Source organism: Oncorhynchus gorbuscha, unplaced genomic scaffold (genome assembly GCF_021184085.1).
Source record: "Oncorhynchus gorbuscha isolate QuinsamMale2020 ecotype Even-year unplaced genomic scaffold, OgorEven_v1.0 Un_scaffold_573, whole genome shotgun sequence".
Taxonomy (NCBI): Eukaryota; Metazoa; Chordata; class Actinopteri; order Salmoniformes; family Salmonidae; genus Oncorhynchus; species Oncorhynchus gorbuscha.
This window is the reverse complement of record NW_025745407.1, coordinates 11,918-39,763: the sequence shown is the minus strand read 5'-3', so window position 1 is coordinate 39,763 and position 27,846 is coordinate 11,918. Positions and strand designations below refer to the sequence as shown.

Here is a 27,846-nt window from a genome sequence, read left to right as displayed (position 1 = left end):
CAACATCTAAATTTCTTTGTATTGTCTTTTACCATTATCTACTGTGTTATATTCTCCTACATTCCGTTCACATTTACACAATCTTCAAAGTGTTTCCTTTCAAATGGTGTGAAGAATGTGAATATCCTTGCTTCAGGGCCTGAGCTACAGGCAGTTAGATTTAGGTATGTCATTTTAGGCGAACATTTGAAGAAAAAAAGGGGTGGAGCCTTAAGAGGTTTTAACAGAACGGCTGTATTGGAATGAATGGAACGGTATCAGACACATCAAACACATGTTTTCCACGTGTTCAATATACAGCTCCATGTATTCCATTCCAGCCATTACAAAGAGCCAGCTGTCCTCCTATATCTCTGCCCACCAGCCACCACTGATAAGGACATTAAACGTGGTCAGAAAATGATGGTATAACTACGGCACAAAATGGCTGCCTGGTCGTTGTGCTATAGAGAGGCAGACCCACCGACTCCATGAAACTGAGCAAGGCCTCCTTGTTCCTGAGCCACTCTGGGTAGAGCTCCTCTTCAGAAGGGAACTTGTCACAGCCCAGCTCCACCGTAATCTCCAGGCAGTTAGTGTGGAGGTAGTTAAAGTCTGACATGCCTACGGTACCGGAGAAATAGAGAGTTAGGACACATCGTAAATATATACACTAGACACACAAGTACTGAGAATTAACAGACAGACAGGAATAAGAGGGGGGTTAAGGAGAGGAGGAGAGAAAAGAGGAGGAAGTGAGGAGGAAGAGAGGAGGAGGAGGAGAGAAGAGGAGGAGGAGGAGAGGAGGAAAGGAAGAGAGGAGGAGGAGAGGAGGAGGAGGAGGAGAGGAGGAGAAAAGGAGGAGGAGGAGGAAAGGAGGAGGAAAGGAAGAGAGGAGAGGAGGAGGAGGAGGAGGAGGAGGAGGAGGAGGAAAGGAAAGAGAGAGAGGAGGAGGAGAGGAGGAAAGGAAGAGAGGAGGAGAGGAAGAGAGGAGGAGAGAGAAGAGGAGGATGAAGAAAAGAGGAGGAGAGAGAAGAGGAAGATAGGAGGAGAGAGGAGAGGAGTTAAGGAAGAGAGGAGGAGAGGAGGAAAGGAAGAGAGGAGGAGGAGGAGAGGAGGAAAGGAAGAGAGGAGGAGAAAGAAGAGAAAGAGAGGAGGAGGAAGAGGAGGAGGAGAGAGAAGAGGAGGAGGAGGAAGAGGAGGAGGAGGAGAGGAGAGGAGGAGAGAGGAGGAAAGGAAGAGAGGAGGAGGATGAAGAAAAGAGGAGGAGAGAGAAGAGGAAGATAGGAGGAGGAGAGAGGAGAGGAGTTAAGGAAGAGAGGAGGAGAGGAGGAAAGGAAGAGAGGAGGAGAGGAGGAGAGGAGGAGAGGAAAGAAGAGGAGGAGAGGAGGAGAGAGAAGAGAAGGAGGAGGAGAGAGAAGGAAATGGAAGAGAGGAAGAGAGAGTAAGAATGACACGAGGACGAGAGGAGAGACAGAATGACACGAGGAGGAGAGACAGAATGACACGAGGAGAAGATATGGAAGGTTCCGTACCCCCTGGGAAGAGAGGAGAAGATATAGAAGGTTCCGTACCCCCTGGGAAGCTGTACCACAGAGGAGGAGGAGAGGAGAAGATATAGAAGGTTCCGTACCCCCTGGGAAGCTGTACCACAGAGGAGGAGGAGAGGAGAAGATATGGAAGGTTCCGTACCCCCTGGGAAGCTGTACCACAGAGGAGGAGGAGAGGAGAAGATATGGAAGGTTCCGTACTCCCTGGGAAGCTATACCACAGAGGAGGAGGAGAGGAGAAGATATAGAAGGTTCCGTACCCCTGGGAAGCTGTACCACAGAGGAGGAGGAGAGGAGAAGATAGGAAGGTTCCGTACCCCTGGGAAGCTGTACCACAGAGGAGGAGAGAGGAGAAGATATAGAAGGTTCCGTACCCCCTGGGAAGCTGTACCACAGAGGAGGAGGAGAGAGAAGATATAGAAGGTTCCGTACCCCTGGGAAGCTGTACCACAGAGGAGGAGGAGAGGAGGAGAGGAGGAGATATGGAAGGTTCCGACCCCCTGGGAGAGAGGAGGAGATATAGAAGGTTCCGTACCCCCTGGGAAGCTGTACCACAGAGGAGGAGGAGAGGAGAAGATATGGAAGGTTCCGTACTCCCTGGGAAGCTATACCACAGAGGAGGAGGAGGAGGAGAAGATATAGAAGGTTCCGTACCCCCTGGGAAGCTGTACCACAGAGGAGGAGGAGAGGAGAAGATATAGAAGGTTCCGTACCCCCTGGGAAGCTGTACCACAGAGGAGGAGGAGAGGAGGAGAGGAGGAGATATGGAAGGTTCCGTACCCCCTGGGAAGAGAGGAGGAGATATAGAAGGTTCCGTACCCCCTGGGAAGCTGTACCACAGAGGAGGAGGAGAGGAGAAGATATGGAAGGTTCCGTACCCCCTGGGAAGCTGTACCACAGAGGAGGAGGAGAGGAGAAGAGGAGAAGATAGAGAAGGTTCCGTACCCCCTGGGAAGCTGTACCACAGAGGAGGAGGAGGGAGAAGAGGTGGAGAGGAGGAGATATAGAAGGTTCCGTACCCCCTGGGAAGCTGTACCACAGAGGAGGAGAAGAGGAGGAGAGGAGAAGATATAGAAGGTTCCGTACCCCCTGGGAAGCTGTACCACAGAGCCCCGTTGATGATGCCTCCGCTCCGGATGAAGGACGCTCCACATCTAGAATATACAACATGTAGGTCATGTAACAGGGGGTAATATAATCATTCATAATAATAGCCAGGAATATAATCACCTGTCTGTGTTGTTGTCGGCCATGCTGGCGTGAGAGTCTGCGTATGTCCTGGCCAGCTGCTTAAATGCCTGCAGAGAGGAACACAGTCACACTCTACAACATGGCATTTTCTGGCCTGGGAACAGAAGAGGTTTTCACCACTGACATAAACTAGGTGTAGAACAGGGTACTTGTTGGTCAGGTTTAGGACAGGTGAGTGTTGGTCAGGTGTAGAACAGGGTACTTGTTGGTCAGGTTTAGGACAGGTACCCGTTGGCCAGGTTTAGGACAGGTACCTGCTGGTCAGGTGTCGAACAGAGTACCTGTTGGCCAGGTTTAGGACAGGGTACCTGCTGGTCAGGTGTAGAACAGGGTACCTGTTGGTCAGGTTTAGAACAGGTACATGTCGGTCAGGTTTAGGACAGGGTACCCGTTGGCCAGGTTTAGGACAGGTACCTGCTGGTCAGGTGTAGAACAGGGTACCCATTGGCCAGGTTTAGGACAGGTACCTGTTGGTCGGGTTTAGGACAGGTGATTGTTGGTCGGGTTTAGGACAGGTACCTGCTGGTCAGGTTTAGGACAGGTGCCTGTTCATCAGGTGTAGGACAGGACAGGGTACCTGTTGGTCAGGTGTAGGACAGGATAGGGTACCTGTTGGTCAGGTGTAGGACAGGACAGGGTACATGTTGGTCAGGTGGAGGACAGGACAAGGTACCTGTTGGTCAGGTGTAGGACAGGACAGGGTACCTGATGGTCAGGTTTAGGACAGGTACCTGTTGGTCAGGTAATATAATAATAATAATAATAATATATGCCATTTAGCAGACGCTTTTATCCAAAGCGACTTACAGTCATGTGTGTATACATTCTACGTATGGGTGGTCCCGGGAATCGAACCCACTACTCTGGCGTTACAAGCGCCATGCTCTACCAACTGAGCTACAGAAGGACCAGGTGTGGAACAGGACAGGGTACCTGTTCATCAGGTATAGGACAGGGTACCTGTTGGTCAGGTGTAGGACAGGGTACCTGTTGGTCAGGTGTAGGACAGGACATGGTACCTGTTCATCAGGTGTAGGACAGGGTACCTGTTGGTCAGGTGTAGGACAGGGTACCTGTTGGTCAGGTGTAGGACAGGGTACCTGTTGGTCAGGTGTAGGACAGGGTACCTGTTGGTCAGGTGTAGGACACGGTACATGTTGGTCAGGTGTAGGACACGGTACCTGTTCGTCAGGTGTAGGACAGGGTACCTGTTCGTCAGGTGTAGGACAGGGTACCTGTTTGTCAGGTGTAGGACAGGGTACCTGTTGGTCAGGTGTAGGACACGGTACCTGTTCGTCAGGTGTAGGACAGGGTACCTGTTGGGCAGGTGTAGGACAGGGTACCTGTTCGTCAGGTGGAGGACAGGACAAGGTACCTGTTGTTCAGGTGTTGGACAGGGTACCTGTTGGTCAGGTGTTGGACAGGGTACCTGTTGGTCAGGTGTAGGACAGGGTACCTGTTGGTCAGGTGGAAGACAGGACAAGGTACCTGTTGGTCAGGTGTTGGACAGGGTACCTGTTGGTCAGGTGTTGGACAGGGTACCTGTTGGTCAGGTGTTGGACAGGGTACCTGTTGGTCAGGTGTAGGACAGGACAAGGTACCTGTTGGTCAGGTGTTGGACAGGGTACCTGTCGGTCAGGTGTAGGACAGGGTACCTGTTGGTCAGGTGTAGGACAGAACAGGGTACCTGTTGGTCAGGTGTAGGACAGGGTACCTGTTGGTCAGGTGTAGGACAGAACAGGGTACCTGTTCATCAGGTGAGGACAGGACAGGGTACCTGTTCATCAGGTGTAGGACAGGACAGGGTACCTGTTGGTCAAGTGTAGGACAGGACAGGGTACCTGTTCATCAGGTGTAGGACAGGACAGGGTACCTGTTCGTCAAGTGTAGGACAGGACAGGGTACCTGTTGGTCAGGTGTAGGACAGGACAGGGTACCTGTTGGTCAGGTGTAAGACAGGGTACCTGTTCATCAGGTGTATTACAGGACAGGGTACCTGTTCATCAGGTGTAGGGGAGAACATCCTCTCTTCATGGAGGTGTCTAGAGAAGTCAAAGGGATAGGAGATCACCAGCTCTCCACCATGGAGGCTCGCAGACTGGACAAATGGCACAGACCTGATCCACTTCATCACTGCATAGGTCTCTGAAGCTACCTGAGGAGAGGAGAGGAGAGGAGAGGAGAGGAGAGGAGAGGAGAGGAGAGAGGAGAGAGGGGAGGGGAGGAGAGGAAGAGAGAGGAGAGGAGAGGAGAGGAGAGGGGAGAGGAGAGGAGAGGAGAGAGGGAGAGGAGAGGAGAGGAGAGGAGAGGAGAGGAGAGGGAGGGAGAGGGAGAGGAGAGGGGAGAGGGGGAGGGGAGAGGAGGAGGAGAGGAGGGAGAGGAGAGGAGGAGGGAGAGGAGAGGGGGAGGGCAGAGGAGAGGGGAGGGGAGGGGAGAGGAGAGGGGAGGGGAGAGGGAGAGGAGAGGGGAGGGGAGGGGAGGGAGGGGAGGGGAGAGGAGGAGAGGAGAGAGAGGAGAGGAGAGGGGAGGAGAGGAGAGGGAGGGGAGGGGAGGGGAGGGGGGGAGGGAGGGGAGGGGAGGGGAGGGGAGGGGAGGGGGAGGGAGGGGAGGGGAGGGGAGAGGGAGGGAGAGGAGAGGAGAGGGAGAGGAGAGAGGAGAGGAGAGGAGAGGAGAGGGGAGAGGAGAGGAGAGGGAGGAGAGGAGAGAGGAGAGGAGAGGAGAGGAGAGGAGAGGAGAGGAGAGGAGAGGAGAGGAGAGGAGAGGAGAGGAGAGAGGAGAGGAGAGGAGAGGAGAGGGGAGAGGGAGGGGGGAGAGGAGGATAATTACACATTTCCCTTACAAAACTGGTTTTGTCTAAAACTCTGGACACACATAGAACATATCTTACCAAAACAGTAGGAATGTCCTGTATCTTACCAAAACAGTAGGAATGTCCTGTACCTTACCAAAACAGTAGGAATGTCCTGTATCTTACCAAAACAGTAGGAATGTCCTGTACCTTACCAAAACAGTAGGAATGTCCTGTACCTTACCAAAACAGTAGGAACCTTACCAAAACAGTAGGAATGTCCTGTACCTTACCAAAACAGTAGGAATGTCCTGTACCTTACCAAAACAGTAGGAATGTCCTGTACCTTATCAAAACAGTAGGAATGTCCTGTACCTTACCAAAACAGTAGGAATGTCCTGTACCTTATCAAAACAGTAGGAATGTCCTGTACCTTACCAAAACAGTAGGAATGTCCTGTACCTTACCAAAACAGTAGGAATGTCCTGTACCTTACCAAAACAGTAGGAATGTCCTGTACCTTACCAAAACAGTAGGAATGTCCTGTACCTTACCAAAACAGTAGGAATGTCCTGTACCTTACCAAAACAGTAGGAATGTCCTGTACCTTACCAAAACAGTAGGAATGTCCTGTACCTTACCAAAACAGTAGGAATGTCCTGTACCTTACCAAAACAGTAGGAATGTCCTGTACCTTATCAAAACAGTAGGAATGTCCTGTACCTTACCAAAACAGTAGGAATGTCCTGTACCTTACCAAAACAGTAGGAATGTCCTGTACCTTATCAAAACAGTAGGAATGTCCTGTACCTTACCAAAACAGTAGGAATGTCCTGTACCTTACCAAAACAGTAGGAATGTCCTGTACCTTACCAAAACAGTAGGAATGTCCTGTACCTTACCAAAACAGTAGGAATGTCCTGTACCTTACCAAAACAGTAGGAATGTCCTGTACCTTATCAAAACAGTAGGAATGTCCTGTACCTTACCAAAACAGTAGGAATGTCCTATATCTTACCAAAACAGTATGAATGTCCTATATCTTACCAAAACAGTAGGAATGTCCTGTACAGTAGGAATGTCCTGTACAGTAGGAATGTCCTGTATCTTACCAAAACAGTATGAATGTCCTATATCTTACCAAAACAGTAGGAATGTCCTGTACAGTAGGAATGTCCTGTACAGTAGGAATGTCCTGTATCTTACCAAAACAGTAGGAATGTCCTGTACCTTACCAAAACAGTAGGAATGTCCTGTACCTTACCAAAACAGTAGGAATGTCCTGTACCTTACCAAAACAGTAGGAATGTCCTGTACCTTACCAAAACAGTAGGAATGTCCTGTACCTTACCAAAACAGTAGGAATGTCCTGTACCTTATCAAAACAGTAGGAATGTCCTGTACCTTACCAAAACAGTAGGAATGTCCTGTACCTTACCAAAACAGTAGGAATGTCCTGTACCTTATCAAAACAGTAGGAATGTCCTGTACCTTACCAAAACAGTAGGAATGTCCTATATCTTACCAAAACAGTATGAATGTCCTATATCTTACCAAAACAGTAGGAATGTCCTGTACAGTAGGAATGTCCTGTACAGTAGGAATGTCCTGTATCTTACCAAAACAGTAGGAATGTCCTGTACCTTACCAAAACAGTAGGAATGTCCTGTACCTTACCAAAACAGTAGGAATGTCCTGTACTTTCCCACACCAACAGAAGAATAAGTTCCCATACCATTGGAGAGGTACTTACACCTGAGGGACTTGCTATAGAGAAGCTAGTTACATCACTCATGTGTACACACCTCTCCGATGGCCTCACTGGCGCCATCCCACTTCCGACACCAGTGTAGCGAGATGTTGATATTACATACCTTACCAAACCAGTAAGAGTCTGGGATGGGGATGTGGTCTGTGCGGAACCGTTTGATCCTGCGATTCCGGTAGAGGATGGACGTAAGGTCAGGAAAGTTCCGGTTCAAGTCTAGGTTCTGAGCGTTGGTGCGACCCACCGTCCAACCGTTGAGCTCGTGACCCTACACAAACACACACAGAGGGTAAAGGTTGTGACCCTACACATGGTTCAACACCCCACGACCCTGCAGGAGCATGACGGGGAGGAGTGAAGAGTGAAGCATCATGGGTAATGGAAATCATGGGAAGTCATGTCGGTTAGAAGAATGTGATTGGATAGGATGAATATAAGAGGTCAGGAGTGTTTTGTTGACCATATGACCCAGAAGAGGGCCCAGAGATTTTCCCAGTCAAGTCACATGATCGTTCCCTATACAGGAAGTAACTCAGAGATTTTCCCAGTCAAGTCACATGATCGTTCCCTATACAGGAAGTAACGTAGGGACAGACTCTAATCCGTCTGGGGAGAACAAACTGTCCAGTAAACATTTTATTTCATTAAAACCTTTATTTTACGAGGCAAGTCAGTGAAGAACAAATTCTTATTTAAAATGACGACCTACACCGTCCGAACCCGGACGACGCTGGGCCAATTGTGCGCCGCCCTATGGGATTCCCCATCACAGCCGGGTAGTGATACAGCCTGGATATCGAACCAGGGTGTCTGTAGTGACAGGACATGCTGTTTGTGTGAAGAAGATAGCCCAGAAATCCCTCGGTAGTTTGAAAACATGATGATAAAGACAATAGAGCTTCCCACTGCCAGCTGTTGGAAAAAACAACGACTAGACGTTCTATCCATTAAAAATATATTTGTTAAATTTGATATTTTAAGAAAAACGTTTTGAGATTTCTAGCAGTGTTACTTCTTCGACCTTAAACACAGTTACAAAAAAAATGGCACTGCATTTCCATGACAACAGTCTAACCGACTGCTCTTGTTGATTGGTTAAGGACACTATCACTCTGTCTCTCTGGTAGTGGGAGGGGCTAAACCAATAGGAGAGCTCAGGTAGATGAAACAGTTGGAAAAGGGGCAAGGCTTAGAAAGAGAGTGCCCCAACACATGCTGTCACAGACTCTATATAATGGAGAAGATAGGAGGCGTGGCCTCTTTCTATCTCTACGCGGCGGTTGGTTGGTCCCGGCTTCGACGTTTTTTATTTATGATTTACTTCCTGGTTGTGGTGTGGTTGTTGTTCCGGGTCGTTCCTATCCTCTACCTCGGCGGCCGCCAGCTCGTAACCGTCGGGGTTCATGGATGCCAGGATGTGGATGCGCGTGGTGTTTACGAGCGTCTGGATACGCTGGTTGCCAAGGAGATACTCGGAACACAGGTACTGTGCCAGGTAGAGCAGCAGCTGACGACCCAGGACCTCGTTGCCATGCATGTTGCCAACCAGCTTGATCTCCGGTTCCACTGAGGTGGGGGAGGAGGGGGAGATGGGGGAGGGAGGGGGAGGTGGGGGGGGGAGGTGGGGACGGGGGAGGAAGGGAGGTGAGAGACACAGGGGGCTCAAGACAAAATAAAAGTTCATCTTAGAAGATGTTAAGACACAGGAGGTCCTCAACTAGGAGGCTTTAAGACACAGGAGGTCCTCAACTAGCCCTGTACCAATAGGCTTTAAGACACAGGAGGGAGCCCTGTACCAATAGGCTTTAAGACACAGGAGGTACTCACCTAGGTACCAATAGGCTTTAAGACACAGGAGGTACTCAAGCCCTGTACCAAAGGGACACAGGAGGTCCTCAACTAGCCCTGTACCAATAGGCTTTAATAAGACACAGGAGGTCCTCAACTAGCCCTGTACCAATAGGCTTTAAGACACAGGAGGTCCTCAACTAGCCCTGTACCAATAGGCTTTAAGACACAGGAGGTCCTCGACTAGCCCTGTACCAATAGGCTTTAAGACACAGGAGGTCCTCGACTAGCCCTGTACCAATAGGCTTTAAGACACAGGAGGTCCTCAACTAGCCCTGTACCAATAGGCTTTAAGACACAGGAGGTCCTCAACTAGCCCTGTACCAATAGGCTTTAATAAGACACAGGAGGTACTCACCTAGCCCTGTACCAATAGGCTTTAATAAGACACAGGAGGTCCTCAACTAGCCCTGTACCAATAGGCTTTAAGACACAGGAGGTCCTCAACTAGCCCTGTACCAATAGGCTTTAAGACACAGGAGGTCCTCAACTAGCCCTGTACCAATAGGCTTTAAGACACTGGAGGTACTCAACTAGCCCTGTACCAATAGGCTTTAAGACACAGGAGGTCCTCAACTAGCCCTGTACCAATAGCCTTTAATTAACAGGAGGTCCTCAACTAGCCCTGTACCAATAGGCTTTAAGACACAGGAGGTCCTCAACTAGCCCTGTACCAATAGGCTTTAAGACACAGGAGGTCCTCAACTAGCCCTGTACCAATAGGCTTTAAGACACAGGAGGTCCTCAACAAGCCCTGTACCAATAGGCTTTAAGACACAGGAGGTCCTCAACTAGCCCTGTACCAATAGGCTTTAAGACACAGGAGGTCCTCAACTAGCCCTGTACCAATAGGCTTTAAGACACAGGAGGTCCTCAACTAGCCCTGTACCAATAGGCTTTAAGACACAGGAGGTCCTCAACTAGCCCTGTACCAATAGGCTTTAAGACACAGGAGGTCCTCAACAAGCCCTGTACCAATAGGCTTTAAGACACAGGAGGTCCTCAACTAGCCCTGTACCAATAGGCTTTAAGACACAGGAGGTACTCACCTAGCCCTGTACCAATAGGCTTTAAGACACAGGAGGTACTCACCTAGCCCTGTACCAATAGGCTTTAAGACACAGGAGGTACTCAACTAGCCCTGTACCAATAGGCTTTAATTAACAGGAGGTCCTCAACTAGCCCTGTACCAATAGGCTTTAATTAACAGGAGGTCCTCAACTAGCCCTGTACCAATAGGCTTTAATTAACAGGAGGTCCTCAACTAGCCCTGTACCAATAGGCTTTAATTAACAGGAGGTCCTCAACTAGCCCTGTACCAATAGGCTTTAAGACACAGGAGGTACTCACCTAGCCCTGTACCAATAGGCTTTAATTAACAGGAGGTCCTCAACTAGCCCTGTACCAATAGGCTTTAATTAACAGGAGGTCCTCAACTAGCCCTGTACCAATAGGCTTTAATTAACAGGAGGTCCTCAACTAGCCCTGTACCAATAGGCTTTAATTAACAGGAGGTCCTCAACTAGCCCTGTACCAATAGGCTTTAAGACACAGGAGATACTCAACTAGCCCTGTACCAATAGGCTTTAATTAACAGGAGGTCCTCAACTAGCCCTGTACCAATAGGCTTTAAGACACAGGAGGTCCTCAACTAGCCCTGTACCAATAGGCTTTAAGACACAGGAGGTCCTCAACAGCCCTGTACCAATAGGCTTTAAGACACAGGAGATACTCAACTAGCCCTGTACCAATAGGCTTTAAGACACAGGAGATACTCAACTAGCCCTGTACCAATAGGCTTTAAGACACAGGAGGTCCTCAACTAGCCCTGTACCAATAGGCTTTAATTAACAGGAGGTCCTCAACTAGCCCTGTACCAATAGGCTTTAAGACACAGGAGGTCCTCAACTAGCCCTGTACCAATAGGCTTTAAGACACAGGAGGTCCTCAACTAGCCCTGTACCAATAGGCTTTAATAAGACACAGGAGGTCCTCAACTAGCCCTGTACCAATAGGCTTTAAGACACAGGAGGTCCTCAACTAGCCCTGTACCAATAGGCTTTAAGACACAGGAGGTCCTCAACTAGCCCTGTACCAATAGGCTTTAAGACTCAGGAGGTCCTCAACTAGCCCTGTACCAATAGGCTTTAAGACACAGGATATACTCACCTAGCCCTGTACCAATAGGCTTTAAGACACAGGAGGTCCTCAACTAGCCCTGTACCAATAGGCTTTAAGACACAGGAGATACTCAACTAGCCCTGTACCAATAGGCTTTAAGACACAGGAATAGCCCTGTACCAATAGGCTTTAAGACACAGGAGGTCCTCAACTAGCCCTGTACCAATAGGCTTTAAGACACAGGAGGTCCTCAACTAGCCCTGTACCAATAGGCTTTAAGACACAGGAGGTCCTCAACTAGCCCTGTACCAATAGGCTTTAAGACACAGGAGGTCCTCAACTAGCCCTGTACCAATAGGCTTTAAGACTCAGGAGGTCCTCAACTAGCCCTGTACCAATAGGCTTTAAGACACAGGATATACTCACCTAGCCCTGTACCAATAGGCTTTAAGACACAGGAGGTCCTCAACTAGCCCTGTACCAATAGGCTTTAAGACACAGGAGATACTCAACTAGCCCTGTACCAATAGGCTTTAAGACACAGGAGGTCCTCGACTAGCCCTGTACCAATAGGCTTTAAGACACAGGAGGTCCTCAACTAGCCCTGTACCAATAGGCTTTAAGACACAGGAGGTCCTCAACTAGCCCTGTACCAATAGGCTTTAAGACACAGGAGGTCCTCAACTAGCCCTGTACCAATAGGCTTTAAGACTGAGGAGGTCCTCAACTAGCCCTGTACCAATAGGCTTTAAGACACAGGATATACTCACCTAGCCCTGTACCAATAGGCTTTAAGACACAGGAGGTCCTCAACTAGCCCTGTACCAATGGGCTCCCTCGCTCACTTGCCCCATTGCTGTGCGGTTCAAACCCCAGAAATCACTCCACCTTAAATGGTTACACACTCACACAGTTCATGCCCTCCGGGGTTGTCTGTGAACTCTATGGCCAGGAGGTCTTTCCCCTCTGTGCTGCGTCCGATACTGTAGATATATAGATACACAGATCAGTACTGTAGATATATAGATACACAGATCCGTACTGTAGATATATAGATACACAGATCTGTACTGTAGATATATAGATACACAGATCAGTACTGTAGATATATAGATACACAGATCGGTACTGTAGATATATAGATACACAGATCGGTACTGTAGATATATAGATACACAGATCAGTACTGTAGATATATAGATACACAGATCAGTACTGTAGATATATAGATACACAGATTGGTACTGTAGATATATAGATACACAGATTAGTACTGCAGATATATAGATACACAGATCAGTACTGTAGATATATAGATACACAGATCCGTACTGTATATATATAGATACACAGATCAGTACTGTAGATATATAGATACACAGATCCGTACTGTAGATATATAGATACACAGATCTGTACTGTAGATATATAGATACACAGATGAGTACTGTAGATATATAGATACACAGATCTGTACTGTAGATATATAGATACACAGATCAGTACTGTAGATATATAGATACACAGATCAGTACTGTAGATATATAGATACACAGATGAGTACTGTAGATATATAGATACACAGATCAGTACTGTAGATATATAGATACACAGATCCGTACTGTAGATATATAGATACACAGATCTGTACTGTAGATATATAGATACACAGATGAGTACTGTAGATATATAGATACACAGATCAGTACTGTAGATATATAGATACACAGATCAGTACTGTAGATATATAGATACACAGATCAGTACTGTGGATATATAGATACACAGATCAGTACTGTAGATATATAGATACACAGATCGGTAGTTTATTCATCCGTGAGGTTGTATTTCCTGTCCAAGTAAACAGCAGCAGACAACAGCCAGTACCTGTAGGTGCGGGAGATGTGAGAGCACTTGGCAGCAGTCCTCTTCAGAACGCTGTACATCTGGGCGTTGGAGTGGTACGTGAACTGAATGATGGTGGAGGGTTCGTCTGGAGACAGGTTGGAGAAAGCCACTTCATGTCTAGCTGAGAGGGAGAGGGTGAAAGGATGAAGGGGGGTCAAGTGATAGGGGGAAGGGGTGGGAGATTAGCTGAATTGATCATAGTTAGTTTTCTGAAACACCCCTTCGGGATCGGTGTCCAATCCACGGTACGGTTGAGCTAATGTAGGCTAATTTGATTAGCATGAGGTTGTAAGTAACAAGAACATTTCCCAGGATATAGACATATCTGATATGGCAGAATGCTTAAATTATTGTTAAGCTAACTGCACTGTCCAATTTACATTAGCTAAGACAGTGAAAGAATACCATGCTATTGTTTGAGGAGAGTTGCTCAGTTATGAACTTGAACATGTATGAATAAACCAAGTAGGCACATTTGGGCAGTCATGATGCAACATTTTGAACAGAAATGCAATGTTCATTGGATCACTCTAACACGTTGTACAGACACTGCTGCCATCTAGTGGCCAAAAATCGAAATTGCAGCTGGGCTGGAATAATACATTATGGCCTTTCTCTTCATTTCAAAGATGTTTTTTTTCTTTATCTCTTACCAGATCTACTGTGTTATATTGAATGACATTCCTTTCACATTGCCATAAACTTGAAAGTGTTTCCTTTCAAATGATACCAAGACCATGCATATCCTTGTTTCAGGCCTGAGTTACAGGCAGTTAGATGTGGGTAGGTCATTTTAAACTAAAAAAAAAAATTTAAAAGGGGGGGGGGCGGACACACATTACGATTGTCATGTTAAATTACTTGGTAAGCTCTTTCAAATACATTTGTAATGTATTTAGAAACTAAAAATGCACTCCGTCCTAACTAGCTTTTCAGGTATTTGTGAATGCTAAGACAAGGTAGAATGTATGTTTGACGTGTTAAAATTCTATTTGTGTAACAGTACATTAAAAACTCTTATTTTGTAAGACAGGGTAGAATGCGTGTTCAACATGTTAAAACTTCATTGGGCTAGGGGGCAGTATTCGGAAGTTTGGATGAATGAGGTACCCAAAGTAAACTGCCTGTTACTCCGGCCCAGAAGTTAGGATAAGCATATAATTGGTGGTATTGGATAGAAAACACTCTAAAGTTTCAGGAACTGTTAAAGGTGAAAACCCGAGGAGAATCCATCTGGAATTTATTTTGGGGGCGATGACATCATTTAAAATGGCTGTCTATGGGAAAATCAATGGAATACCTCCCAGATTGCAGTTCTTAGGGCTTCCAGTAGATGTCAACAGTTTTTAGAAAGAGATTCAGGCGTATTCTTTGAAAAATGAGCTAGAATTTGTAGTTTTTCTAGGTGGCTCCCACCGCGCGGCGGTGAGGGCGCGCATTTCGTTATTTATCTCCGGTAATGAACATACTATTCTCCGTCTTAAATTGTATCATTTATTTAAATATTAGGGTACCTGAGGATTTATTAGAAACGTTGTTTGACTTGTTTGGACAAAATTTCGGGTTCATTTGTATGCATTTTGAATGAGGGTAAAAGGTGGATTACTCAGTCAAGCGCGCCAACTAAACTGACATTTTTGGGGATATTAGAAAGGAATTTATCGAACAAAAGGACCATTTGTTATGTAGCTGGGACCCGTGTGATTGCAATCAGAGGAAGATCTTAAAAGGTAAGTGATTTATTTTATCGCTATTTCTAACTTTCGTGATGCCTTTGCTTGTTTGGAAATTTTTTGTAATGCTTTTGTACGCGGGCCGACTATCCTCAGATAATAATCGCATGGTGTGCTTTCGCCGTAACGCCTTTTTGAAATCTGACAAAGCGGCTGGATAAACAAGAAGTTAAGCTTTTAAACGATGTAAGACACTTGTATTTTCATGAATGTTTAATATTACGAATTTTGTATTTTGAATTTCGCGCACATCCATTTCCCCGGATGTTGGACAGGTGGGACACTAACGTCCCACCTAGCTCAGAGCTTTTAAAAATTCAATTTGTGTTACAGTACAGTAAAAACTCTTATTGTGTAATTATTGTATATTCACCAAGTTATTTTTTAGCATGTACAATTCCTGGGAGGGCTACCTCTTAACGGGGCCAACGGGTCGTGACAGCCTTCCTGTTCGCCGGCGAAGAATCGGTCACAGTCTAGGAAGTAAGGCCACGCCATGTCGATGCCCTCGAATGCGTGGCCACACCCCTTCCTCACCGCCTCACATGCACTGCGGCATGACTTTAGAAGAAGAAGAAGAAGGGGGAATATGAGGAGAAGAAGAATACTGTATTAATCCATATGAGATGGACACCCATCCTGTATCCAACCCCTTCAGCACACACACCTTGACTGGTGTGGGGCTGGACCTAAATGTGTTGGCTGGGACACACCTTGACTGTTGTGGGGCTGGAACTAAATGTGTTGGCTGGGACACACCTTGACTGTTGTGGGGCTGGAACTAAATGTGCTAACTGGAACACACCTTGACTGTTGTGGGGCTGGAACTAAATGTGCTGGCTGGAACACACCTTGACTGTTGTGGGGCTGGAACTAAATGTGTTGGCTGGGACACACCCTGACTGTTGTGGGGCTGGAACTAAATGTGTTGGCCGGTTACACACCTTGACTGTTGTGGGGCTGGAACTAAATGTGTTGGCTGGGACACACCTTGACTGTTGTGGGGCTGGAACTAAATGTGCTAGCTGGGACACACCTTGACTGTTGTGGGGCTGGAACTAAATGTGCTAGCTGGGACACACCTTGACTGGGGCGGGGCTGGAACTAAACGTGCTAGCTGGGGCACGCCTTGACGGGGCGGGGCTGGAACTAAATGTGCTAGCTGGGACACGCCTTGACGGGGCGGGCTGGAACTAAATGTGCTAGCTGGAACACACCTTGACTGTTGTGGGGCTGGAACTAAATGTGCTCGCTGGGACACACCTTGACTGTTGTGGGGCTGGAACTAAATGTGTTAGCTGGAACACGCCTTGACTGTTGTGGGGCTGGAACTAAATGTGCTCGCTGGGACACGCCTTGACTGTTGTGGGGCTGGAACTAAATGTGCTAGCTGGAACACACCTTGACTGTTGTGGGGCTGGAACTAAATGTGCTAGCTGGAACACACCTTGACGGGGCGGGGCTGGAACTAAATGTGTTGGCTGGAACACACCTTGACTGTTGTGGGGCTTGAACTAAATGTGCTAACTGGGACACACCTTGACTGTTGTGGGGCTGGAACTAAATGTGCTAGCTGGAACACACCTTGACTGTTGTGGGGCTGGAACTAAATGTGCTAGCTGGAACACACCTTGACTGTTGTGGGGCTGGAACTAAATGTGCTAGCTGGAACACACCTTGACGGGGCGGGGCTGGAACTAAATGTGTTGGCTGGAACACACCTTGACTGTTGTGGGGCTGGAACTAAATGTGTTGGCTGGAACACACCTTGACTGTTGTGGGGCTGGAACTAAATGTGCTAGCTGGAACACACCTTGACTGTTGTGGGGCTGGAACTAAATGTGCTAGCTGGAACACACCTTGACGGGGGCGGGGCTGGAACTAAATGTGTTGGCTGGAACACACCTTGACTGTTGTGGGGCTGGAACTAAATATGCTAGCTGGAACACACCTTGACTGTTGTGGGGCTGGAACTAAATGTGCTAGCTGGAACACACCTTGACTGTTGTGGGGCTGGAACTAAATGTGCTAGCTGGAACACACCTTGACGGGGGCGGGGCTGGAACTAAATGTGTTGGCTGGAACACACCTTGACTGTTGTGGGGCTGGAACTAAATGTGTTGGCTGGAACACACCTTGACTGTTGTGGGGCTGGAACTAAATGTGCTAGCTGGAACACACCTTGACTGTTGTGGGGCTGGAACTAAATGTGCTAGCTGGAACACACCTTGACTGTTGTGGGGCTGGAACTAAATGTGCTAGCTGGAACACACCTTGACGGGGGCGGGGCTGGAACTAAATGTGTTGGCTGGAACACACCTTGACTGTTGTGGGGCTGGAACTAAATGTGCTAGCTGGAACACACCTTGACTGTTGTGGGGCTGGAACTAAATGTGCTAGCTGGAACACACCTTGACTGTTGTGGGGCTGGAACTAAATGTGCTAGCTGGAACACACCTTGACGGGGGCGGGGCTGGAACTAAATGTGTTGGCTGGAACACACCTTGACTGTTGTGGGGCTGGAACTAAATGTGCTAGCTGGAACACACCTTGACTGTTGTGGGCTGGAACTAAATATGCTAACTGGGACACACCTTGACTGTTGTGGGGTTGGAACTAAATATGCTAGCTGGAACACACCTTGACTGTTGTGGGGCTGGAACTAAATGTGCTAGCTGGAACACACCTTGACTGTTGTGGGGCTGGAACTAAATGTGCTAACTGGGACACACCTTGACTGTTGTGGGGCTGGAACTAAATATGCTAGCTGGGACACGCCTTGATGGGGGCGGTGCTAGAACTAAATGTGCTAGCTGGGACACGCCTTGATGGGGGCGGTGCTGGAACTAAATGTGCTAGCTGGGACACACCTTGACAGGTGCGGGGCTGGGTAGGTCTTGGCAGCGCGGGGCGAGTACGGAGCACCCCAGCAGACGGATGTCGGGGGAACACTCCCCGTTGAGGAGACCGTGGATCACAGAGAGGAGGAGGTACTCAGCTCCAGACTCCACCTCGTGACGAGACTGCTGACCTAGGATGTTAGGGAAGATGGTCCTGGGGAGAGAGGAGATGAGCAATTGATCAATTGGTTGATTGGTCGATCTGACGATCAGTCTCTTGAACAGTCAGTCAGTAGGTCAATCAATCAATCAATTAGTCAGTCAGTCAGTCAATTTGTGAATCGGTCTGTCGATCAGTCAGTGAATCAATCAGTGAATCAATCAGTGAATCATATTCGTAATGTTTTTTCTCAAACAAAGTGATTCTCTTCCATTTCCGTGTGGGAAATATATTCACTCTAGGAGTGAACCCCCTATGGGCCCTGGTCAAAAGTACTGCACTATATAGGGAATAGTGTGGCACTTGGGATGCACACTCTGTCTATAGTAAGGGAGGGTAACCTGAAGACTCACCTGGAGTAGTCCAGGTCGTTGCAGTAACCCAGGTTAATCTCTGAACACACTGCGGCTGTGGAGTGAGGAGGGAGGAGGGTTAGGGGTAAGAGGAGTAACCCAGGTTAATCTCTGAACACACGGCTGCTGTGGAGTGAGGAGGGAGGAGGGTAAGAGGAGTAACCCAGGTTAATCTCTGAACACACGGCTGCTGTGAAGAGAGGAGGGAGGAGGGTTAAGGGTAAGAGGAGGAGATAACATATTTCTATCTGAATGTTCTGAAAATGTTATGTAGAACAAACATGCCTCTCTGACATGTAAAACTAGGAGTCATGTCAGCTGTAGTCATGGCATTTCTGTCAGATCCAGTGTGGTATGTACACTATAAACACTAAGATCCAGTGTGGTATGTACACTATAAACACTATCAGATCCAGTGTGGTATGTACACTATAAACACTAAGATACAGTGTGGTATGTACACTATAAACACTATCAGATCCAGTGTGGTATGTACACTATAAACACTAAGATACAGTGTGGTATGTACACTATAAACACTATCAGATCCAGTGTGGTATGTACACTATAAACACTATCAGATCCAGTGTGGTATGTACACTATAAACACTAAGATACAGTGTGGTATGTACACTATAAACACTAAGATACAGTGTGGTATGTACACTATAAACACTGTCAGATCTAGTGTGGTATGTACACTATAAACACTAAGATACAGTGTGGTATGTACACTACAAACACTAAGATCTAGTGTGGTATGTACACTATAAACACTATCAGATACAGTGTGGTATGTACACTATAAACACTATCAGATCCAGTGTGGTATGTACACTATAAACACTAAGATACAGTGTGGTATGTACACTATAAACACTATCAGATCCAGTGTGGTATGTACACTATAAACACTATCAGATCCAGTGTGGTATGTACACTATAAACACTAAGATCCAGTGTGGTATGTACACTATAAACACTAAGATCCAGTGTGGTATGTACACTATAAACACTATCAGATCCAGTGTGGTATGTACACTATAAACACTAAGATACAGTGTGGTATGTACACTATAAACACTATCAGATCCAGTGTGGTATGTACACTATAAACACTAAGATACAGTGTGGTATGTACACTATAAACACTATCAGATCCAGTGTGGTATGTACACTATAAACACTAAGATACAGTGTGGTATGTACACTATAAACACTATCAGATCCAGTGTGGTATGTACACTATAAACACTAAGATACAGTGTGGTATGTACACTATAAACACTAAGATCCAGTGTGGTATGTACACTATAAACACTAAGATACAGTGTGGTATGTACACTATAAACACTAAGATACAGTGTGGTATGTACACTATAAACACTAAGATCCAGTGTGGTATGTACACTATAAACACTAAGATACAGTGTGGTATGTACACTATAAACACTATCAGATCCAGTGTGGTATGTACACTATAAACACTGTCAGATCCAGTGTGGTATGTACACTATAAACACTAAGATACAGTGTGGTATGTACACTATAAACACTAAGATACAGTGTGGTATGTACACTATAAACACTAAGATCCAGTGTGGTATGTACACTATAAACACTAAGATACAGTGTGGTATGTACACTATAAACACTAAGATCCAGTGTGGTATGTACACTATAAACACTAAGATACAGTGTGGTATGTACACTATAAACACTATCAGATCCAGTGTGGTATGTACACTATAAACACTATCAGATCCACTGTGGTATGTACACTATAAACACTGTCAGATCCACTGTGGTATGTACACTATAAACACTGTCAGATCCACTGTGGTATGTACACTATAAACACTAAGATCCAGTGTGGTATGTACACTATAAACACTAAGATACAGTGTGGTATGTACACTATAAACACTAAGATACAGTGTGGTATGTACACTATAAACACTAAGATCCAGTGTGGTATGTACACTATAAACACTATCAGATCCAGTGTGGTATGTACACTATAAACACTAAGATACAGTGTGGTATGTACACTATAAACACTAAGATCCAGTGTGGTATGTACACTATAAACACTAAGATACAGTGTGGTATGTACACTATAAACACTATCAGATCCAGTGTGGTATGTACACTATAAACACTATCAGATCCAGTGTGGTATGTACACTATAAACACTAAGATACAGTGTGGTATGTACACTATAAACACTATCAGATCCAGTGTGGTATGTACACTATAAACACTATCAGATCCAGTGTGGTATGTACACTATAAATACTAAGATACAGTGTGGTATGTACACTATAAACACTGAGATACAGTGTGGTATGTACACTATAAACACTATCAGATCCAGTGTGGTATGTACACTATAAACACTAAGATACAGTGTGGTATGTACACTATAAACACTAAGATCCAGTGTGGTATGTACACTATAAACACTAAGATACAGTGTGGTATGTACACTATAAACACTATCAGATCCAGTGTGGTATGTACACTATAAACACTATCAGATCCAGTGTGGTATGTACACTATAAACACTATCAGATCCAGTGTGGTATGTACACTATAAACACTATCAGATCCAGTGTGGTATGTACACTATAAATACTAAGATACAGTGTGGTATGTACACTATAAACACTGAGATACAGTGTGGTATGTACACTATAAACACTAAGATCCAGTGTGGTATGTACACTATAAACACTAAGATACAGTGTGGTATGTACACTATAAACACTAAGATCCAGTGTGGTATGTACACTATAAACACTAAGATCCAGTGTGGTATGTACACTATAAACACTAAGATACAGTGTGGTATGTACACTATAAACACTAAGATCCAGTGTGGTATGTACACTATAAACACTAAGATACAGTGTGGTATGTACACTATAAACACTAAGATCCAGTGTGGTATGTACACTATAAACACTAAGATCCAGTGTGGTATGTACACTATAAACACTAAGATACAGTGTGGTATGTACACTATAAACACTAAGATCCAGTGTGGTATGTACACTATAAACACTAAGATCCAGTGTGGTATGTACACTATAAACACTATCAGATCCAGTGTGGTATGTACACTATAAACACTATCAGATACAGTGTGGTATGTACACTATAAACACTAAGATCCAGTGTGGTATGTACACTATAAACACTAAGATACAGTGTGGTATGTACACTATAAACACTAAGATCCAGTGTGGTATGTACACTATAAACACTATCAGATCCAGTGTGGTATGTACACTATAAACACTAAGATCCAGTGTGGTATGTACACTATAAACACTAAGATCCAGTGTGGTATGTACACTATAAACACTATCAGATCCAGTGTGGTATGTACACTATAAATACTATCAGATCCAGTGTGGTATGTACACTATAAACACTATCAGATCCAGTGTGGTATGTACACTATAAATACTATCAGATCCAGTGTGGTATGTACACTATAAACACTGTCAGATCCAGTGTGGTATGTACACTATAAACACTATCAGATCCAGTGTGGTATGTACACTATAAATACTAAGATCCAGTGTGGTATGTACACTATAAACACTAAGATACAGTGTGGTATGTACACTATAAACACTAAGATCCAGTGTGGTATGTACACTATAAACACTAAGATCCAGTGTGGTATGTACACTATAAACACTAAGATCCAGTGTGGTATGTACACTATAAACACTAAGATCCAGTGTGGTATGTACACTATAAACACTAAGATCCAGTGTGGTATGTACACTATAAACACTAAGATCCAGTGCACTGCTATACGGATGACATCATACCTAAGATATATTTTACAATCCATATTTCCATTGAATTAATTTTCTTAGAAGAATAAAATAAGTTGAGTGAAACAACTTACGTTTGACTTCATCTGGACCGTTGTTGCATCTTCCTGCAAAACACAAAACACAAAACACATCACAATAGAAGTATGTGTAACCTACTGCAGTGGTTCTCTAACCTCTCCTGGAGAACCCCCAGACTCTATCTAACCTACTGCAGTGGTTCTCTAATATCTCCTGGAGAACCCCCAGACTCTATGTAAACTACTGCAGTGGTTCTCTAATATCTCCTGGAGAACCCCCAGACTCTATCTAACCTACTGCAGCGGTTCTAGAATCTCTCCTGGAGAACCCCCAGACTGTATGTAGCCTACTGCAGTGGTTCTCTAACCTCTCCTGGAGAACCCCCAGACTGTATGTAGCCTACTGCAGTGGTTCTCTAACCTCTCCTGGAGAACCCCCAGACTCTATCTAACCTACTGCAGTGGTTCTATAACCTCTCCTGGAGAACCCCCAGACTGTATGTAGCCTACTGCAGTGGTTCTATAACCTCTCCTGGAGAACCCCCAGACTGTATCTAACCTACTGTAATGTTGCTAGAATCTCTCCTGGAGAACCCCCAGACTGTATGTAGCCTACTGCAGTGGTTCTCTAACCTCTCCTGGAGAACCCCCAGACTCTATCTAACCTACTGCAGTGGTTCTAGAATCTCTCCTGGAGAACCCCCAGACTCTATCTAACCTACTGCAGTGGTTCTATAACCTCTCCTGGAGAACCCCAGACTGTATGTAGCCTACTGCAGTGGTTCTCTAACCTCTCCTGGAGAACCCCAGACTGTATGTAGCCTACTGCAGTGGTTCTATAACCCTCCTGGAGAACCCCAGACTGTATGTAACCTACTACAGTGGTTCTATAACCTCTCCTGGAGAACCCCCAGACTGTATGTAGACTACTGCAGTGGTTCTATAACCTCTCCTGGAGAACCCCAGACTCTATGTAACCTACTGCAGTGGTTCTATAACCTCTCCTGGAGAACACCCAGACTGCAGTGCTTCTCCAACATCTCCTTGATAACCCATAGACTTACCTTCTACAGTGGGATCAACTTACTTGCACCCCTGACTGGCAATGCACAAACAATACTTAAAAAAATATAAACAACATAATTATAGAGATAAACTCAAAATACCAGCGTGTGAGAAATACTGGACTTTATTAATGTTTCAATGGAACCAACCGAAATCATAATTATTTAATACAAAACAAATTTAACCAAAATCAAGGTTTCATAATTCTTGGCACTCATTTACTACTTAGTGCAAACACCTCTGGTAAGGATTACAGCACGGTCTTTTCCTGTAATGTTTGACAAGGTTCAGGAACACATTTGGAGGGATTTTGGACCATTCCTCTATGCAGATCCTTTCAAGATCCTTCACATTCTTGGGTTTGTGCTCATCAACTGCCCTCTTCAACTCATCCCACAGGTTTTCAATTGGAATGAGGTCTGGTGACTGAGATGGCCATGGCAGAACATAGATTTTTTTTTTTGTCACAGAACCATTTCTGTGTGGATCTTGAGGTATGTTTTTGGTCATTGTCTTGTTGTAAAGTCCACCTAGGGCCAAGTCCCAGCCTTCAGGCAGAGGCAAACAGATTGTCAGCCAAATTGCCTGGTACTTGGTGGAATTCATTATGCCATCAATCTTAACCAGTGCCCCATGGCCTCTGGAATTATAACAGCCCCAAAACATCACTGACCCCCCTTCATATTTCACCGTGGGTATGAGGTGCCTCTCCTTGTATGCATCTCTGTTTCGACGCCAAACATGCCGATGCTGTATCTGACCAAAGCGTTCAATTTTGGTCTCACCAGAGCACCTTCTTCCAGTGGCTTTGAACATCCCATGGAGCACCATTAAATATATATATATATTTTTTTTTTAAATGGCACCATAACAAACCTGCCAAGAGAAGGCTGCTCACCAAAACTCATGGACCAAGAAAGTAGGGCATTAATCAGAGAAGCAACAAAGAGACCAGAGATAATCCTGGAGGATCTGCAAAGCTCCACATCAGAGATTGTAGTATCTGTCCATGGGACCACTTTAAGCTGTACACTACACAAAGCTGGGCTTTATGGAAGAGTGGCCAGAAAAAAGCCATTGCTTAAAGAAAAAATTAGCAAAGAAGTTTGGTGTTCACCAACAGGCATGTGGGAGATTCCCCAAACATATGGAAGAAGGTACTCTGGTCAGATGAGACTAAAATTGAGCTATTTGGCCATCTAAGAAAACACTACGTCTGGCGCAAACCCAACACCTCTCATCACCCTGAGAATACTATCCCCACAGTGAAGCATGGTGGTGGCAGCAGCATCATGCTGTGGGGATGTTTTTCATCTGCAGGGACTGGGAAACTAGTCAGAATTGAATGAATGATGGATGCCGCTGAATCCAAGGAAATTCTTGACGGAAACCGGTTTCAGTCTTCCAGAGATTTGAGACTGGCAGGACAATGACCCTAAGCATACTACTAAATCGACTCTCTAGTGGTTTAAGGGGAAACATTTAAATGTCTTGGAATGGCCTAGTCAAAGCCCAGACCTCAATCCAATTGAGAATCTGTGATATGTGTTAAAGATTGCGAAACCCATCCAACTTGAAGGAGCTGGAGCAGTTTTGCCTTGAAGAACGGGCAAAAATCCCAGTGGCTGGATGTGCCAAGCTTATAGAGACAGACCCAAGAGACTTGCAGCTGTAATTGCTGCAAAACGTGGCTCTACAAAGTACTGACTTTGGGAGGGTGAATAGGTCCTTCTGTAGCTCAGTTGGTAGAGCATGGCGCTTGTAACGCCAGGGTAGTGGGTTCGATCCCGGGACCACCCATACGTAGAATGTATGCACACATGACTGTAAGTCGCTTTGGATAAAAAGCGTCTGCTAAATGGCATATATTATTATTATTATTAATAGTTATGCTCTAAATTTCTGTTTTTTTGTCTTATATCTTGTTTGTCTCCCAATAAGAAAAAAAATGTTGCATCTTCAAAGCGGTAGGCATGTTGTGTAAATCAAATGACACAAATCCCCCTAAAAAAAAAAAAAAAACATTTTAATTCCAGGCTTGTAAAGGCAACGAAATAGGAAAAATGCCAAGGGTGTGAATACTTTCGCAAGCCACTGTATGACGTCAGACACCAACACAGACGAAGAACCAACATCTGTGACATTTTTTCTAAAATTATATTGCACTTATAAACAGATACTGTGGTTTGGACATAAAATACCAGTAACCTGACTTATAATACCAGTAATCTGATTTATAATACCAGTAATCTGATTTATAATACCAGTAACCTGACTTATAATACCAGTAATCTGATTTATAATACCAGTAATCTGACTTATAATACCAGTAACCTGACTTATAATACCAGTAATCTGATTTATAATACTATTAACCTGACTAAAATACCAGTAACCTGATTTATAATACCAGTAATCTGATTTATAATACCAGTAATCTGATTTATAATACCAGTAACCTGATTTATAATACCAGTAATCTGATTTATAATACCAGTAACCTGACTTATAATACCAGTAACCTGATTTATAATACCAGTAATCTGATTTATAATACCAGTAATCTGATTTATAATACCAGTAATCTGATTTATAATACCAGTAACCTGACTTATAATACCAGTAACCTGACTTATAATACCAGTAACCTGACTTATAATACCAGTAATCTGATTTATAATACCAGTAATCTGATTTATAATACCAGTAATCTGATTTATAATACCAGTAACCTGACTTATAATACCAGTAACCTGACTTATAATACCAGTAATCTGATTTATAATACCGGTAATCTGACTTGAAATACCAGTAATCTGATTTATAATACCGGTAATCTGACTTGAAATACCAGTAATCTGATTTATAATACCGGTAATCTGATTTATAATACCAGTAATCTGACTTATAATACCAGTAACCTGACTTATAATACCAGTAATCTGATTTATAATACCAGTAACCTGACTTATAATACCAGTAACCTGACTTATAATACCAGTAACCTGACTTATAATACCAGTAACCTGACTTATAATACCAGTAATCTGACTTATAATACCGGTAACCTGACTTATAATACCAGTAACCTGATTTATAATACCAGTAACCTGATTTATAATACCAGTAACCTGACTTATAATACCAGTAATCTGATTTATAATACCAGTAACCTGACTTATAATACCAGTAACCTGACTTATAATACCAGTAACCTGACTTATAATACCAGTAACCTGACTTATAATACCAGTAATCTGATTTATAATACCAGTAACCTGACTTATAATACCAGTAATCTGATTTATAATACCAGTAACCTGACTTATAATACCAGTAATCTGATTTATAATACCAGTAACCTGATTTATAATACCAGTAATCTGATTTATAATACCAGTAACCTGACTTATAATACCAGTAATCTGATTTATAATACCAGTAACCTGACTTATAATACCAGTAATCTGATTTATAATACCAGTAACCTGACTTATAATACCAGTAATCTGATTTATAATACCAGTAACCTGACTTATAATACCAGTAATCTGATTTATAATACCGGTAATCTGACTTATAATACCAGTAATCTGACTTGAAATACCAGTTACCTGACTTGAAATACCAGTAACCTGACTTGAAATACCAGTAACCTGACTTGAAATACCAGTAACCTGACTTGAAATACCAGTAACCTGACTTGAAATACCAGTAACCTGACTTGAAATACCAGTAACCTGACTTGAAATACTCATACTGAGTTTGAGTAAATGTTATATTTTTAAAGGGACAGTGCACCTTAACGTTTCTATACAGAAACCCAAAGCCTGAAACCCCAAGCAGCCATGCAGATGTAGAAGCACTGAGTAGCTAATCTGGATGGACCGCTATGCTGTAGCTTACTTCAATAGCTCCATGATGCGTAACCAGCCATGCAGATGATGAATGAATAAAAGTGGTACTGTACCCGAATTGTGGTCTCCAGGCTGGCAGAACCGTTGAGGGGCACACCAGCATATCGACAGGACGCTGAAGAGGGTAACAACGGTTAAGGACGTCTTATATTCCGTTGTGTCCATAGTGATGTGGCAGGCTTGGTACGGAGTGGAGCAGGTCTGCTATACACTCTGTAATTACACTACCACAGATTCAATCTCTCTCTCTCTCTCTCTCTCTCTCTCTCTCTCTCTCTCTCTCTGTCTCTCTGTCTCTCTGTCTCTCTGTCTCTCTGTCTCTCTCTCTATGTCTCTCTCCCAGTCTCTCTCCCTCTCCTCTCTCTCTCCCAGTCTCTCTCCCTCTCCTCTCTCTCTCCTACCTTCCACAGTTGAAAACGTATTCTCTCTCTCCCCCCTCTCTCCCTCTCCTCTCTCTCCGTCTCTCTCCCAGTCTCTCTCCCTCTCCTCTCTCTCTCCTACCTCCCACAGTTGAAAAACGTTTTCTCCTCTCCCTGTCTGTATCCTTGAACCCCACAGCCAGGAAAATCAGGAGAATACTCTTCCAGTAGATCATATTACAGAAGACATCCAGGGTGTGTGTGTGTGTG

General features: G+C 44.7%; 1 pseudogene; it reads right to left on the bottom strand.

Annotated features, from left to right (window-relative positions):
* The window catches only part of LOC124018736, a 130,198-nt pseudogene extending 102,643 nt beyond the window's left edge, over positions 1-27,555 (bottom strand).
* Positions 27,556-27,846: the final 291 nt, after the last annotated feature.